Raw genomic sequence first — 15,352 nt, forward strand, 5'->3', positions numbered from 1 at the left:
TAAATGTATGAAAACTTAATTTTTGATTAGTCATATACAATGTTAAGAACTTTATTTGAAGAACTTTAAAGGCGATTTTCTCAATATTTTGATTTTTTTGCACCCTCAGATTCCTGATTTTTAAATAGTTGTATCTTGGCCAAATATTGTCCTATCCTAACAAAATATACATCAATGAAAAGCTTATTTATCCAGCTTTCATATGATGAAATGTGATAAATTTTGAAAAAAAAATGACACTTACGTTTTGGGATCCAGGGTCACAAATATGTTTTAGCATGTCTGTTTATTTGAATGCATAAAAACAACTTTTATTTATTTTTACAATAGCCTTATGGAATTCTGTATTGTGTATTTTTCTGGTTATTAGATGAAGGTATACAATATTGATTTAATATATCTTTTAATGGAAATTATATTTCATTTTTGGCATTTACTATTAAAATGCAAAACATGGAAGAAATATTGTGTGAAAAAATGTATACTTTTTTTATTAATTAATAGTAGTAGTAGTAGTAGTAGTAGTAGTAGTAGTAGTAGACACATACATTATACTGAATGATGAATAAAGTTAAACCGAACTTTTATTTTGAAGGGTTGCCGACTTGCCGTGAATACCTTTACATTTCTGTGCATATATTTGACGGTTGTTTTACTCTAGCCCCGAATGATTAGCCCTAATGACACCCCTGGGAGGTGCTACATGTTCTGTTTATTAACTGAAAACAGGCTAGACTAAACGATTAATGGGATTTAAGAAGCAGTGTTGTTTCATAAAAATGAGGATTGATTAAAATCTAGATAGATAGATAGATAGATAGATAGTGTAGGCAGTAGTAAATACTGTTTATTATGTAGCCATAAGTGTACAAAAAGAACAGTCTCCAACATTACGCAATTGCAGATGAACAGATTTTAGGCCAGGGTCCAGTGTCATTGAAGATCAGCGTGGGTATTGGATCAATTCCCAAGCACTGGCAGCAGCAGTAACACGGCCTGGTCATTACAGGTGAAAGATTAAACTGTGCGCTGGATTTCTTGTATTCAGTGCACATCGATAACATCTCTCCCATGGCCTCTTATGCTGTTGGCTGGTGTGATTATATTGTGTTTTGGGGGTCAGGTCAGGTGAGTTTGAGTTGAGTCAGATTTGTATGGAGGCAGCATGAGTTCTCACAAGGTGAGGCATGTTTTTTTTGCATTAATAATGTAACGTCAGAAAAAAAGGAACTGCTTTAATGGGCTGTTATGAGACGGTTTTCTCTTAAGCATATATTTATAGGTCATCGAAGATGTGAGAACAGATGTGAGAAATTTAGCATTAAATCACTTGTTCACTAATGGATCTACTGGAGTGAATGGGTGCTGTCAGAACAAGAGGCCAAACAGCTGATAAAAACAGCACAAGTAATCCACACGACTCCAGTCCATCCAATAATGTCTTGTGAAGCAAAAAGCTGCGTGTTTCTAAGAAGCTAATTAATTATTGTGATGTTTTAACAGTTGTTTGAACTCTCAATCTGATGGCACCAATTCACTGCAGATGATCCATTGATGAGCAAGTGATATACTGCTGAAATTCTCCAAATCTGATGATGAAACAAGCTCATCTACATTTCGAATGGCTTGAGAGTGAGTAAACTGTAAATCATAAATGGTAAAAGTTTACATTCATTAAAAAATATATCACAAAAATGTGTGCTAGCATAAAATGAAACATTAATTTTGTCCTACATTCTATTCATCTACAGCCTGTTTCACAATCATCTGACAGCCGTTTTACCACAGGGTGTGAAATTCCTCTAAAAGCCTGTCATTTCAAATATGATTCCAGTACAGATCGGTGCTGATAGGGACGGAAAGAGGCGGGAAACCGGATCCTTATTCTGTCTGTCATTCTGACCTCACTAGACCTGGCTCTTCTCCTGGCAGTGCTCCTCCGGGGCCTGGGGTCACGGTACGGAGAGGACGACGACCATTCTTACAGTTCTCCTAGGAAAACCAGGGATCAAAGGTCAGTGGTCAGAATACAGCTGGGAGAAGCCATCGGCAAGTGTAGTATATGTCAGGCTGAGAAGTTGTTGTTTTGTCATGCCGCCATTTAGGTGCCCAGACAACCTCTGTCCCGAAACGACCTGTTAAACGACCTCGTGTCAGTTCAGCACAAGCAGTTACTCGACTAATTTTAGTCCTAAATCTTTTAAGTAATTTGAGGGTACCATTTCATATGCCATCTGAAAATTATTACACAGCAGTAAATGGGACATAAGGGATTCAATGTCAATGAGTAAAATTAATCTATTGTGACTAAAGCTGATATAAAGTCAGTGAGAAGTGCATTTTAATCAGTCTTTCAGTAGGATTTCGCTACTGTCTGCCAACATGCAGAAAACATGAACCATGGCAGTAAATGTAGGGATGCACTGCCATAGATAACATTTTCAAATGGATAGATATAGTTGAAGTCAGAAGTTTATTTTTTTTTTATTTAGTACTGACCTGAATAAGATATTTCACATAAAAGACATTTACATATAGTTGAATTTTTAAAAATGACCCTGTTCAAAAGTTTGCATACACTTGATTCTTAATACTGTGTTGATACCTGAATGATCCACAGTTTTTTTGTGTGTGTGTGTGATAGTTGTTCATGAGTTCCTTGTTTGTCCTGAACAGTTAAACTGCCCGCTGTTCTTCAGAAAAGTCTTTAAGTTCTCACAAATTATTTGGCTTTTTAGCATTTTTTGTGTATTTGAACCCTTTCCAGTAATGACTGTATGCTTTTGAGATGCATCTTTTCATGCTGAGGACTATTACTGAAGGTTCAAACGCTCACTGATGCTTCAGAAGGAAAAATGATGCATTAAGAGCTGGGGGTGAAACCGTTTTGAATTTGAAGATCAGGGTAAATGTAACTTATTTTGTCTTCTGGGAAACATGTAAGTATCTTCTGTAGCTTCTGAAGGGCAGTACTAAATGAAAAAAAAATATGATATTTAGGCACAATTAGAAAAATGTACACATCTTCATTCTGTTCAAAAGTTTTCACCCCCCACTCCCCCCCGGCTCTTTATGCATTGTTTCCTTCTGAAGCGTTTTAACCATCTGTAATAGCATATGAGTCCCTCAGTTGTACTCAGTGTGAAAAGATGGATCTCAAAATCATACAGTCATTGTTGGAAAGGGTTCAAATACACAAAAATGCTGAAAAACCAAAGAATTTGTGGGACCTGAAGGATTTTTCTGAAGAACAGCGGGACACATGAACAACTATCACTAAACAAACAAACAAACAAAAAAACAGCTGTGAATCATTCTGGGAACAATACACAAATTAAGAATCAAGTGTACGTAAACTGAAATTCAACTATTATTTTCTCTTGTGGGCTATATGTAAACATCTTTTATGTGAAATATGTTATTCAGGTCAGTACTAAAAAAATAAAATGCATTTAGTATGATCCCTCTTATTTTGATTAAAAAAAAAAAACATTTTGCAGATTCTGCAAGGTGTATGTAAACTTTTGACTTCAACTGTAGATGGATAGATATATAGATAGATAGATATAGTATGTGCTGTTGATAAGACATTCAAAATTCTTTTAAAGTTCTACAAGAAGAAAATATTTTCTTCAAACTAATGTTTTTGACCTGATTGGTCCAGTGTATTTTCAGAGGATCAATTTCAGCCATTAATGGCTTTTGCCACGACCGTCCTCTGCTTCCCTGAGAGCCTTTAATTGTCTGACCAATCTGAGATATGCGTGTTTCAGTGCACGTTCATTTTATTTGAGCATTTTTCGTCATTTCCACGTAATTGCACACATCTTCCATCTCGGCGTAAAAGCCCTTCAAAAAAACACTCTCTTCTACTCCGAAACATCTTTCCCAAGGTGTCATCGCCCAGATCTTTGACAAGATGAAAAACAGGATGAAGCGAAAAAGTGAAATTGCTCTAAATGCTTCCGTACAGTATCAAGTTTTCAAGCTTCTGCAGTGCCGATGTCAAAATCTTTTTACAAATACAAAACTACAAGGTGCAGAAGGGGAAAAAATGTCTGTCTGAACTTTGCAAACAAAAGCCTTTCACTCTGTGGTGGTTGATGCATTTTGATATAAAATTCATTGAGCATGGCTGACATTTATTGATTAGTGCTTTTCTATTAAATGTAGGCCATCTCCTTTGTACTATTAATAAGAGATGTTTTATAAAGATTTTATCAGATATAACATTATATGCCCTGCTTTAGGACTCCGTCATGTTATTTTTATGGACATGATATATGACCTTGTTCAGACAGACTTTGAGGTGAAACATGTTAAATGAAAAGTTCAAAGGTGGATGGACTGTTGGATTTTTGGTCTGATCACTCCGAAGACTTGAAATCTAGTGCATATTGAGTCATAGTGAGTACTTTAATGATGCTTTTTTTCTGAAATATTGTTAACCTTCATCGCTCAAAATTTGAGGGAATATTAGCTGTATACCACTGTTCTACTTACTTGTTTGACAAAATATCCTAGGAATTTCAGCACAAACGTTTATTTTGTGGAAAACAAACTGATCAAAATTAGAGCACAGTAATCACTGTGCATAAAAGAAGATTACAACTACAGTTTTGAAGGGTTACAGTCAAAAATTATTGGAAATGTAGAGGCCCTTGCTTTGAATGACAGCGCATCTACAGCCGCAGGACATTTCTAGTTTCTCACACTGCACTGGTGTGATCTTGGTCCACTCTTTTCCTTAGTTCCATGGTTTAACTTTGGTGCCAATTTATTTTCCGGAGATTTTCAATCTAGTTTAAATCAGGACTCTGGGCCAGCTATATTATTATAATAATGTTTTCAGCTTCAAGGAACAGCTTTATCTGTTTTGCGGTGTGACAGCGGCATTGTCCTGCATGAAAATTGTAGGCTGATTGGGAGATGTTTGCAGGGAAGGAAATGCATGTTGTTCTGATAAACATTTGCATTCACCCTGTCATGTATCTGTATAAGAGGCCCAACTCCTGCTGCAGAAAATATCCCTCAAACCATGATACATCCTCTCCACCTTTTACCGACTTCTTTACACACTTGGGCTTCAGTCTTTCCTCAGTTTGACGCTGAACAAAATGTTTCCCATCAGACCCAAATAAATTAAACTTGCTCTCATCACTAAAGTGAACTTTGGACCAGTTCTTCTCAGCAAAGGTGAGCTTAGCCTTTTGATTCTTTCTTTTTGGTCACTGCAGAGTGTGCTTTGAATCTGACTTCTCTTAAAGGTGCAAAGACAGATCCTTACAAACAATTCCAGCTGCAGTGTTGAACCAATTCCCCATTGAGAGACTTTGCATTATCCTGTCTTCACATGCATTTGTTTTATGTGGACAACCAGCATTTTTGGAGGACTTTGGACCAGTTCTCTTCTTTCTACACGACATGCTCCTAAGCAAAGGTGAGCTTAGCCTTTTAATTCTTTCTTTTTGGTCACTGCAAAAGTGTGCTTTCAGTCCGACTTCTCTTAAACGTGTGAAGACAGATCCTTACAAGCAATTCCAGCCGCAGTGTTGAACTGATTCCCCATTTAAAGTCTCTGCATTATCCTGTCTTCTCGTGCATTTGTTTTGTGTGGAAGACCAGCCCTTTTGGAGGACTTTGGACCAGTTCTCTTCTTTCCACACAACATGCTCCTAAGCAAAGGTGAGCTTAGCCTTTTGACTCTTTCTTTTTGGTCATTGCAGAGTATCCTTTGAGTCTGACTTCTCTTAAATGTGCGAAGACAGATCCTTACAAGCAATTCCAGCTGCAGTGTTGAACCAATTCCCCAATGAGAGTCTCTGCATTATCCTGTCTTCTCATGCATTTGTTTTATGTGGAAGACCAGCCTTTTTGGAGGACTCGAAGGAATTTGTGTCATTGTAAACTTGCAATATTCGAGAAATCAGAGTTTTGGACTGGCCAAATTCTCTTGCAATGGCTGAAAGGGTTATCCCTTTTGGACTTCATTTGGACAACCTTCTGTTGCAGGGTTTCAGTCACCTTAGAGCAACCCGTCATTTTGCAATCTCAGTGAAAATTGGAGGAATGCTGCCAGTTAAATAGGGTTTATCAAGGAAATTAGCACCAGGTGCCAGATTACCACCAATAACTTGGAGGTATCTGAAAGTGTTCTCTAATTTTTCAAATATCTAATTTAAGTTTTGTATACTGTGCTTCAGAATACAATTTATTTTTAGTGAAATTTATTTTAATATACCAGGCTTAAAAATAAATACTGAGCAACAGATGCATTATGTTAAGAATTAGTTGAAAAATTCATTGCAGCCTGAGTGAAACTAATGCTTGATGTATATTTCTGTGCAAAGCACGTAGGTGTTGTTTGCGCTGGATTTGTTTGTTTGTGAAGAACCCCAAAATATTAGCTCTCAGTCTGAGTTCTATTAAGCCCAGCAGAGTAGATATTATCGTGGAGAGTGCACATTAAATGCCACATTTCGCCTAGAAAGTCATTCTTGTATGTGTTGGTTTACGCCGGAAATGGAAAACAATAAAACTAATGCTACTAGAGCAGGTGGTGTGCAGGCGAAATGTCTTTACTGTGTCCAAACACAGTGAACGAGAACTAAGAGCAGCATCCCGCCTGAGCAAGATGAGTTATCAGGGGTAGGCCGAAAGCAGGTGATTTATTGAAGATATGGCAACCTGTCACTGCTCATCTAAGCTACGTTTTGAACCTGTAAAAATGTCACCAGTAAGCAGTGTCAACATATAGCAGGGTAAAAAGGTCTGCTTTTCTAGTCAAAGATGACTCTGATACATCAGTACTTTAAAAATAAATAAATAAATAAATAATTGTACAGATTGGTCTGGATGTAATGCAGCAGTGCTTTTTTGTTGCTTTTCATTGACTATGACCATGAATAAATGAATTAAAAATTATTTTAAAATTGCACTTTAGGTGACAAAGGTTGTCAACGGCTGCTCCAGTATGTTGATGTGCATATTAAAATGCATGCGTGTTGCCCATTAGACCACCTTTTCCTTTTTTTCCCCCACTCATTCTCTGTATTTTGCCACAACACCTTCTGACATGAAGTCCTCTGAGCTGAACAGGTGACTGCTGGCAGATGGTGGCAGAACATGATAATGACAAAGGTATAAAAGGCTTATGATTCTACATTTAAACGCATACAAAAGAAAAATGAACCCAGCAGGAAATTAACTATGATTTATTTGTTGTAGTGCAACAAAAGCAACAACTTCAATTGATAAATCATTAACAAACATTATATAATGTTCAACAGATCATTAGTTAATATTCAAATAGCTACAAATTACTATTATATGTGGTTAGTGGTCTTTAACTAATCCCTCTTTATTCAAACTTTGTTATAGTAAAAACATTAAGCATTTTAATTTATCTAATGATCTGTTAATCATTATGTAATGTTCAGTAAGTTTATTAGTAAACATTTACAAGCACATTTTCACTCATATTTTTGTGGCTGTTTCAATATATATTATCTAATAATTTGTTAATCATTTTATAATGTTTATTGATTTATTAATTAAAGTTATTAAGTGCTACTCTCTCTTCAGATAAAGCTTAAAAATGGATCTGGACTCTGAATGAATAAAGCTCAATGAATAAAAAGTAGTTCTGGATTTTCTAGCTTTATTTAAAGTGCAAAAAAAAAAAAAAAAAACAGCTTGCAGCACAAACAAACATTTTTCACATCGTTCTGATAATAAGACGTTTATTGAGCAGCAAACCAGGATATTAGCATATTAGTACACTACCAGTCAAAAGGTTTTGAACAGTAAGATTTTTAATGTTTTTCAAAGAAGTCTTCTTTTTCATAGAAATTAATACTTTTATTTAGCAAGGGTGTTTTACATTGATCAAAAGGGATGATAAAAACATTTATAATGTTAAAAAAAGATTTCTATTTCAGATAAATGCTGAAAAAAGAAACCTGAAAAATTCTACTCGGCTGTTTTTAACATCATAATAATAAATGTTTTGTTGAGCAGCAAATCAGAACATTAGAGTGATTTCTGATGGATCATGTGACGAGTAATGATTCAGCTTTGAAATCACAGGAATAAATGCCATTTTAAAACATACTCAAATAGAAAACAATTCTTTTAAATAGCTAAAATATTTCAGAAATATACAGCTTTTGTACTTTGGATCAAATAAATGCAGACTTGGTGAGCAGAAGAAACTTTTAACTTTTAAGTAGAAATCTTGCTGTTCAAAAACTTTTGACTGGTAGTGTATAATTAGCCTAATCGATCAAAAAAAGTCACAGTATTATCTTTCTACTGTATATCAAATAAATGCAGCCTTGGTGATTATTCCAAACCTTTGACTGTTAGTTTATAATCAGCATCTTTAAATCAACAGTTTTATATTTCTTCATTATTTATGATTTTACATCCTTCACAGTGTAATGTTCTTTCCATCATTAATGTACAGTGTTGTAATTTTGTCTGATTTTTTTTTTTTTTTTTTTTTTTTTTTTAATACTTCAAAGTTCATGTTGTGGTTCATCTCCTGTCTGGTTGGTTTGCTTCACATCTTTAAACTCCTAAACGAAGAAAAAAGTCTAATTTAAATAGAAGACATACAGTATTTGTGGTGAAAATAACAAAATTATATAATCTAATTCAATATATAGCATCTGGTTAAACTCAGTAGAGGAAGATAAACACGTACTGTACAAAACGGTCACTCCTGAAAGAAGAAGAAGAAAGAAAAAAAAAAGATTTATGGATTTAATTTTGGGTGCCCCATCTGTAATGTATATAGTTGGCATGGCAGGTACAGAAAGCCCCAGATTCAGCACTTTTTTTCACCGCTGAGCAAGTGGACTGTCTGTTCTGTTTGCTTGAACGGTCAAAAGAATAAGCGCTGAACTCTCCTCAGCTCCTCAAACGTTCGCGCTCAAGAAAAAACCGCGGGAAACTCGCTGAGCAATGGCGGGAGAGGCAAAAGGTGAAGAGGAGGACATTCACAAACATCTGCTGAACGGAACCCACCTGAGGAACAAGAAAAATAACATCTTCGCGAGATGATAATCGCCTTGACCTCCACAGCAATTATTTTACCGAGTCTCTCAGTCTCAGCCCCCACAATTATGTTCCTAACATCTCTTTCCCCTAGAGCAGTCATTTGCATATAATTAGTGACTGTAGACTGTGACTCTACGCGGGAGTCTGAGCGTCTGAATGGGATCCGATGAATCGAAATGCTAATCTGAAACGTAAGTATTCAACTCTCATTTTGTCAGGTTCAGTGCGGACAGGTGACGAGCCATTGTAGATTTACAGGTGCGCTGCGTTTCTTGATTTTCGGTACATCATTAACGTTTAACAAGTTATCGCTCTCTTCCCTTCACAAAACGTTCCAGTGTCTTCCACTGATTTGCGTATTTTTTTCCTCGAACTTACAGTGGATTAAAAACGAAATCCTGGCCGCTAAAGTACATAAGCTTCTGCCTATTGTAGGCTTCTTGCTCATTCTGGTAATCCGGTTTTGACAGCTCGGCTTTGAAAGACCCGCGGCGTGGGTGTCCTCGAAATTTCCCTGTCCGTTCCTCCCTTTTTTCTCCCCCCATCGCCACACTTATTGACATCGCCTTACGACTGGGTTTCATCCAAATCCCCTTTTTGCGCTAATGTTTGAAATGCTAATATACGTAAAACGTGCTCTGTTGATCTTTCTATTGGTTCTCAATTTGCATGTGAACAAAACACTTTCACCTAAAATAGAACAGAATTCAATATTTTATTAAAGCAATAAGTCATCATTTGGTCGTTTTGATTGGCACAAAAATGGAATGGTGGAAACGTGATTTTAAAGTGATAGTTCACCCAAAAATGAAAATTAATTAATGTGAATTGAACTGTTGTATAGACTATCAATGGATTTCATTAAAAATATCTTAATTTGTGTTCTGAAAATGAACGAAAGTCTTTCGGTTTTGGAACAACATGAGGGTGCGTAATTAATGACAGAACTTTCTTTTTTGGGTAAACTATATAAATTAAAATTATAAATTTGTGTGATATCTAAATGTTTTTGCCACAGCCAAATATTTCTTTTGATATATAAGATGAGATGGCAATGATGGAAAATTACAGAAAATTAAGTTTTATACTGAATTAGTTTAACGATAGGCAGTTTGCTGTTCCTGGGCAACTAAGTGCAACTTTAGGCATCAACTCAAAGCAGATTTACTGTATGTAGACTGATTTTATTCATTTAAATAGATGATTTATCATGACTTTATCATTTACTTTGTTCTTTAATGCATAGATTGTGCTTGTGATTTTAACTTGAAAAGGCCACATGGCTCACGTTTAAGACTGTGATAATCTAAATGAAGAGAGATTTCAATGTTTGTGTGAAAAGGATTTAGTTGCAATCTTATAGTGTTTTTAAAACTTAAGGGGCATTTTTGGTGCACAGCCGGGTTTGTTTGACGTAAGAGTTACCAAGACAACAGTTTGTGAAGAGCTTGAAATGAAACGAGAACGGCTCATTCCAGTCAAGCTGTAATTTTGTAAAATTGTGCAAGAAAGTGTAAAAATATTTAATTGTATGTAATTAGGATACATAAAATGTTTCTTTCTCTTTTTTTTCCCGCCACAAAATGGTATTTAAACACGATACATGACTTGAGATATTCTGGAAATGACACTGGCGGTAATTTACCATTTTAAGGGAAAAAAAAAAAAAGAGAGAGAAAGTTAAAAGCATGAATGTACAGCATGAAGGTACATTTTGTAAAATGATATATCTTTAGTAGACAGTGAGAGTCTGAAAAGTGTTTTTTTTTAAATGAATAGTTTTATAATAATAATCCGAAAATGATTATTAATTACTCTCATGTTGTTCCAAACCTGTAAGACCTTTATTCATCTTCAGAACACAAATTAATATATTTTTTAATTAAATTCGAGAGCTTTCTGACCCTGTGTAAACACAGCCGACGCATTCAAGGCCCAGAAAGGTAGTAAGAACATTAAAATAGTCCATGTGACTTCAGTGGTTCAACCGTAATATGAAGCTATGAGAATACTTTTTGTGTGCAAAGAAAAAAAGTTTTTTTTTTTTTTTTTTGTTGTTGTTGTTGGTTTTTTTTTTTTTTTTGACAATTTCTTCTCTTCCGTGTCAGTCTCTGGAGAAATTTACAACAGTACCACAATGCTATGTTTAGGAGTGAATAAAGTTTTTTGTTTTCTTTGTGCACAAAAATTTATCATAGCTTCATAAAAATATTGTTGAACCACTGATGTCACATGGACTATTTGAGTGATATCTTACGTTTCTAGGCCTTGGATGTGTCAGCTGCGTTGCTTTCTATGCAGGATCAGAAAGCTCTGGGATTTTATCAAAAATATCTTAATTTTTGTTCCAACAGTGAACGAAGGTCTTATGGGTTTGGAGCGGCATGAGGGTGTGTAGTTAATGACAGAATTTTCATTTTTAGCTGAACCACCTCTTTAATATTTCATATTACAAAAGTGAATATAGCGATTAGTGGGGTTGAAGTGCTTAAGGCATTTAAAGGAGAGATCCACTTCCAGAACAACAATTTACAGATAATTTACTCACCCCCTTGTCATCCAAGATGTTGATGTCTTTCTGTCTTCAGTCATAAAGAAATGTTTTTTTGAGGAAAACATTTCAGGATTTTTCTGCATATAATGGACTTCATTGGTGCCCCGATTTTGAACTTCCAAAATGCAGTTTAAATGCATCTTCAAAGGGCTCTAAATGATCCCAGCTGAGGAAGAAGGGTCTTATCTGGCGGAACGACTGGTCATTGTTTTCGGAAAAAAAAAAAAAGTATACTTTTTAAGCACAAAAGCTCCTGTAGAACAGGCTCTGGGATGCGCATCCACGGGTCGTTTTTTGAACGGTTCGTTCATTTTGAACGAATCTTTAATCAGTCGCATATGGGCAACATCCTATTAAGTTCTGTACTGGAATTACTTCACCTGTTTCGAGTCTTCAGGTTTTTCGAGTCGTTCGTTCATCTGATGGGGCTGTCACGTGATGCTGATTTTGCTAAAATGAACGAAATGACTCGAAAAAACATCCGTTCATTTTAGTTCCAAATCGGTAAAATGATCCGAACTTCCCATCACTACTACGAATCACATCTTCAAATTACCACAAGTTTATTGTCTGTGTACTCCAGCTCAAAAAGGTAGAGTATGTCTCAAAACTCCATGTTATTTTCTCCTACAACTGCGTCCGACATCGTTGTACCTTTTTGTTTGTAAACAGCGTTTGACTTGCACTTTCTTAGTCTTTGTTCTTAGGTTCCGTGTGACCTTTCAATATGATTCAATAGTACGTGATCGTGCATCCCAGAGCCTATGCTACACGAGCTTTTGTGCTTAAAAAGTATACAAATGTTTATTTTCTGGAAAAAAAAAAAGAAAGACATGAACATCTTGGATGACAAGGGGGTGAGTAATTGCAGTGGTTCTAGAAGCAAAGTTGTTCGGAAGGAGGTCGTCTATCATATGATATGAATATTGGGCATATGTGTGAAAAAGGGCGACGTACAATTGTTTGCGCCCTTAAAAAATGCACCCCCCCCCAGTGGCTGATTTCTGTCAAATTTTTCTCAGACCTTTGGGGCCGTGAGTCGAACAGGCCCGCCAAGTTTCGTTCCGATCGGCCTCCGTTAACCATGTCTAATAGGTGCTCAAACTTCATCGGCCAGTGGCGACCATGTTTTTTAAGATACGCAATGTTCTTGTAGACACTTGTGGCACTTTGGAACCAGACTGTGCGCACACATTTTCATGTTGATAGGACAAATGGTTGCGCAAACGGTAATCTAAATGAAGAGAGATGGTTGATAGGACAAATGTTTTTTTTGTTTTTTTGTTTTTTTCTTCCTGTGACCTCAGATTGAGCCTTTACATTAAGTGTTCTGAGTTTGGCAAAGATAACTCAGGCATTTTACTAAAAGTGGCCCTGCCCCTTTCGAATGTTTTAGGGTCTCTTTGATTGAAAGTTCCCTTGAAAGTTCAACTTTTTTTTGATAATTATTGGTATTCACTCTTCAGAGGATTCCTAGACATTTAAGCCCGCGATTTCATACTTTTGGTTGTTGTAGCGCTCCCTGTCAGGCCGATTGGGGCGAGCATTGGTGACGTTGTAGGCCGTTTGTGTACTACCATCCCTCCAAGTTTCAGGTCTCTACGACTTACGGTTTGGTCTGCATGATCAGTTGATCAGTTTAATGTGGAGATCACTGATCATTGATCATTCTAACAATTACAATAGGGTTTCAGCACTATGTGCTTGAACTAGAGGTCTTCACGGAGGACATGAGACCCGAACCAATAAATACCCAAATCGATCGGAGAACACCGCACCCGCCAGTGATCGGTGTCAGTCAGCACTTTGCTTGTGTTTTGTAACTTGTAACTTGTAAAATTAGGATGAGAAAAGTGTGAGTGGGAAATAAGGGTCTGTGTCTTCCCAGCCGGGTTCGTGTCCAATTTACGAATAACGGTCGGTTCCGGGTAGTAAACCTAAGACATTTCTCAAGTCTGCATGGGTTGGGTCCCAATTTCAAATTAAATACGGGTCCGGGTCAGTTCCGTGCAACAAATTTACGGGCCTCTTCAGGTTCGGGTACAAATTTTTGGACCCGTGAAGACCTCTAGCTTGAACTCCTAATTAAGCATTGAGTGGTTGACTGCCATGTTGACTAAACTAATGCTAACCTTCCTAAACTTGTGCATGATGCTCATTATTTTAAGCTGACGTTTTCGTAAGAAGTCACAAGATGTGCTTCGTACAGAATCATTATTTTTAGATTGAAAAAAATCATAAGCATGAAGGTTTATCTCTATGGAGCCATATGAAAATGTACAAATGAGAAATGACTTACCAACCAGTTCAACAAAATGCAAAATAGTTTGCCATGAAAGTGTATTTGACTTCTCAAAATGTCCAGAAGGCGAGTGGTGATAGTTGAAATCGAATTCAAAGTGCGTTTATTCAATCAATTGTGAATGTGGCAGCCTTCAAGATTTTATTACCTGAACCATTTTATAAAACTCTCATCAGTAATGTTCATTTTGCTAGCCTAACCTTAGGACCTTTTTCTCAGGAATCCTATTTAAAGCAAAGCTTAGCATATTGAACCGAACGTCCAGCAGAGAATGTGTCAGGGAGAAAGACCTTGATTGGGTGTTATTAATTATTATACAGTAAGTTTTCTATACCTCCGTCCACCTGCTGATCTCACCAGCTTGTCTTATTAATGATGGACACCTCCAAGGTCATATGCGGATAACAAGCGCTGTATTTTTTCCCCTTCTCATTTGATCCATTTCCTCATGCTCTTTTCTCTCTCTTGGACAGATGCTGCCAGGGGCATTAGCACAGTGGCATTGTGGTTGCTCTGCCAGCTCCCATCAGCGCATACCTGGCATCGGACGCTCACCTTGACCCCCCGATGAGAAAAGAGCGGGCTCTGGCTGTTCTCCCAGATTCTGCTTCCTCCTGCTCCGATCATGCCCATGTATGGACCAGACGCATGTGCGGCAGTCAAATACAAATTGTGACAATCACCAAGCAGGTCTATTACAGTCAGATTTACCACCGCTGGGAAGCACAGCAGGTAACACAGAGCTACAGTTGTTATGCCAACTGTGCTCCAAATACCTAATTGCAGAAACACCATCAATTGGCTTCTGCTGCACAGGCGGAAATGTGGTGTTTAAAGACCAGCGGATCTGGAAAATGAGAGAACTGGGAACTAGGAGTGGGGGGGGGAAACAAAACACTTCAGCTAGCAAAGTTTGGGGTGAGTAGGATTTATGTTTGATAGAAGTTGATACTTTTATTCAACAAGGATGGATTAAATTGACAGTAAATAATATAGAAAAAAAATCTGTTTTAAGTTTCATATCAGATATTATGGTTTCCACAGAATGATTAACCAGCACAACTGTTACAGTATAATGAGTGTTCCCTGAGCAGTAAATCCGCATATTAGAATGTTTCTGAAGGATCATGTGACACTGGACCAATGATGCTGAAAATTCAGCTTTGCATGACAGGAATAAATTACATTTTAATAATACTTCATAATAAATGTGTATATATATATATATATATATATATATATACATACATGGTATATATATATATATATATATATATATATATATATATATATATATATTATATTATATTATATTATATTATAATTATAAATGAATATATACACACAAAAAAATAATGTGTGTGTGTGTGTGTATATATGTATCTTAAGGAAATAATTACATATAGTACTAATAATAGTAATAATATTATATG

General features: G+C 36.4%; 1 long non-coding RNA gene across 1 annotated transcript; it reads left to right on the forward strand.

Annotated features, from left to right (window-relative positions):
* Window positions 1-1,382: 1,382 nt before the first annotated feature.
* LOC127156800 (uncharacterized) lies at window positions 1,383-15,011 on the forward strand. Its single transcript, XR_007825787.1, has 3 exons — window positions 1,383-1,632; window positions 1,835-2,014; window positions 14,393-15,011. It is a non-coding gene; the product is annotated as an uncharacterized LOC127156800 (long non-coding RNA).
* The last annotated feature ends 341 nt before the right edge of the window (window positions 15,012-15,352 follow it).

Source organism: Labeo rohita, chromosome 25 (genome assembly GCF_022985175.1).
Source record: "Labeo rohita strain BAU-BD-2019 chromosome 25, IGBB_LRoh.1.0, whole genome shotgun sequence".
NCBI lineage: Eukaryota > Metazoa > Chordata > Actinopteri > Cypriniformes > Cyprinidae > Labeo > Labeo rohita.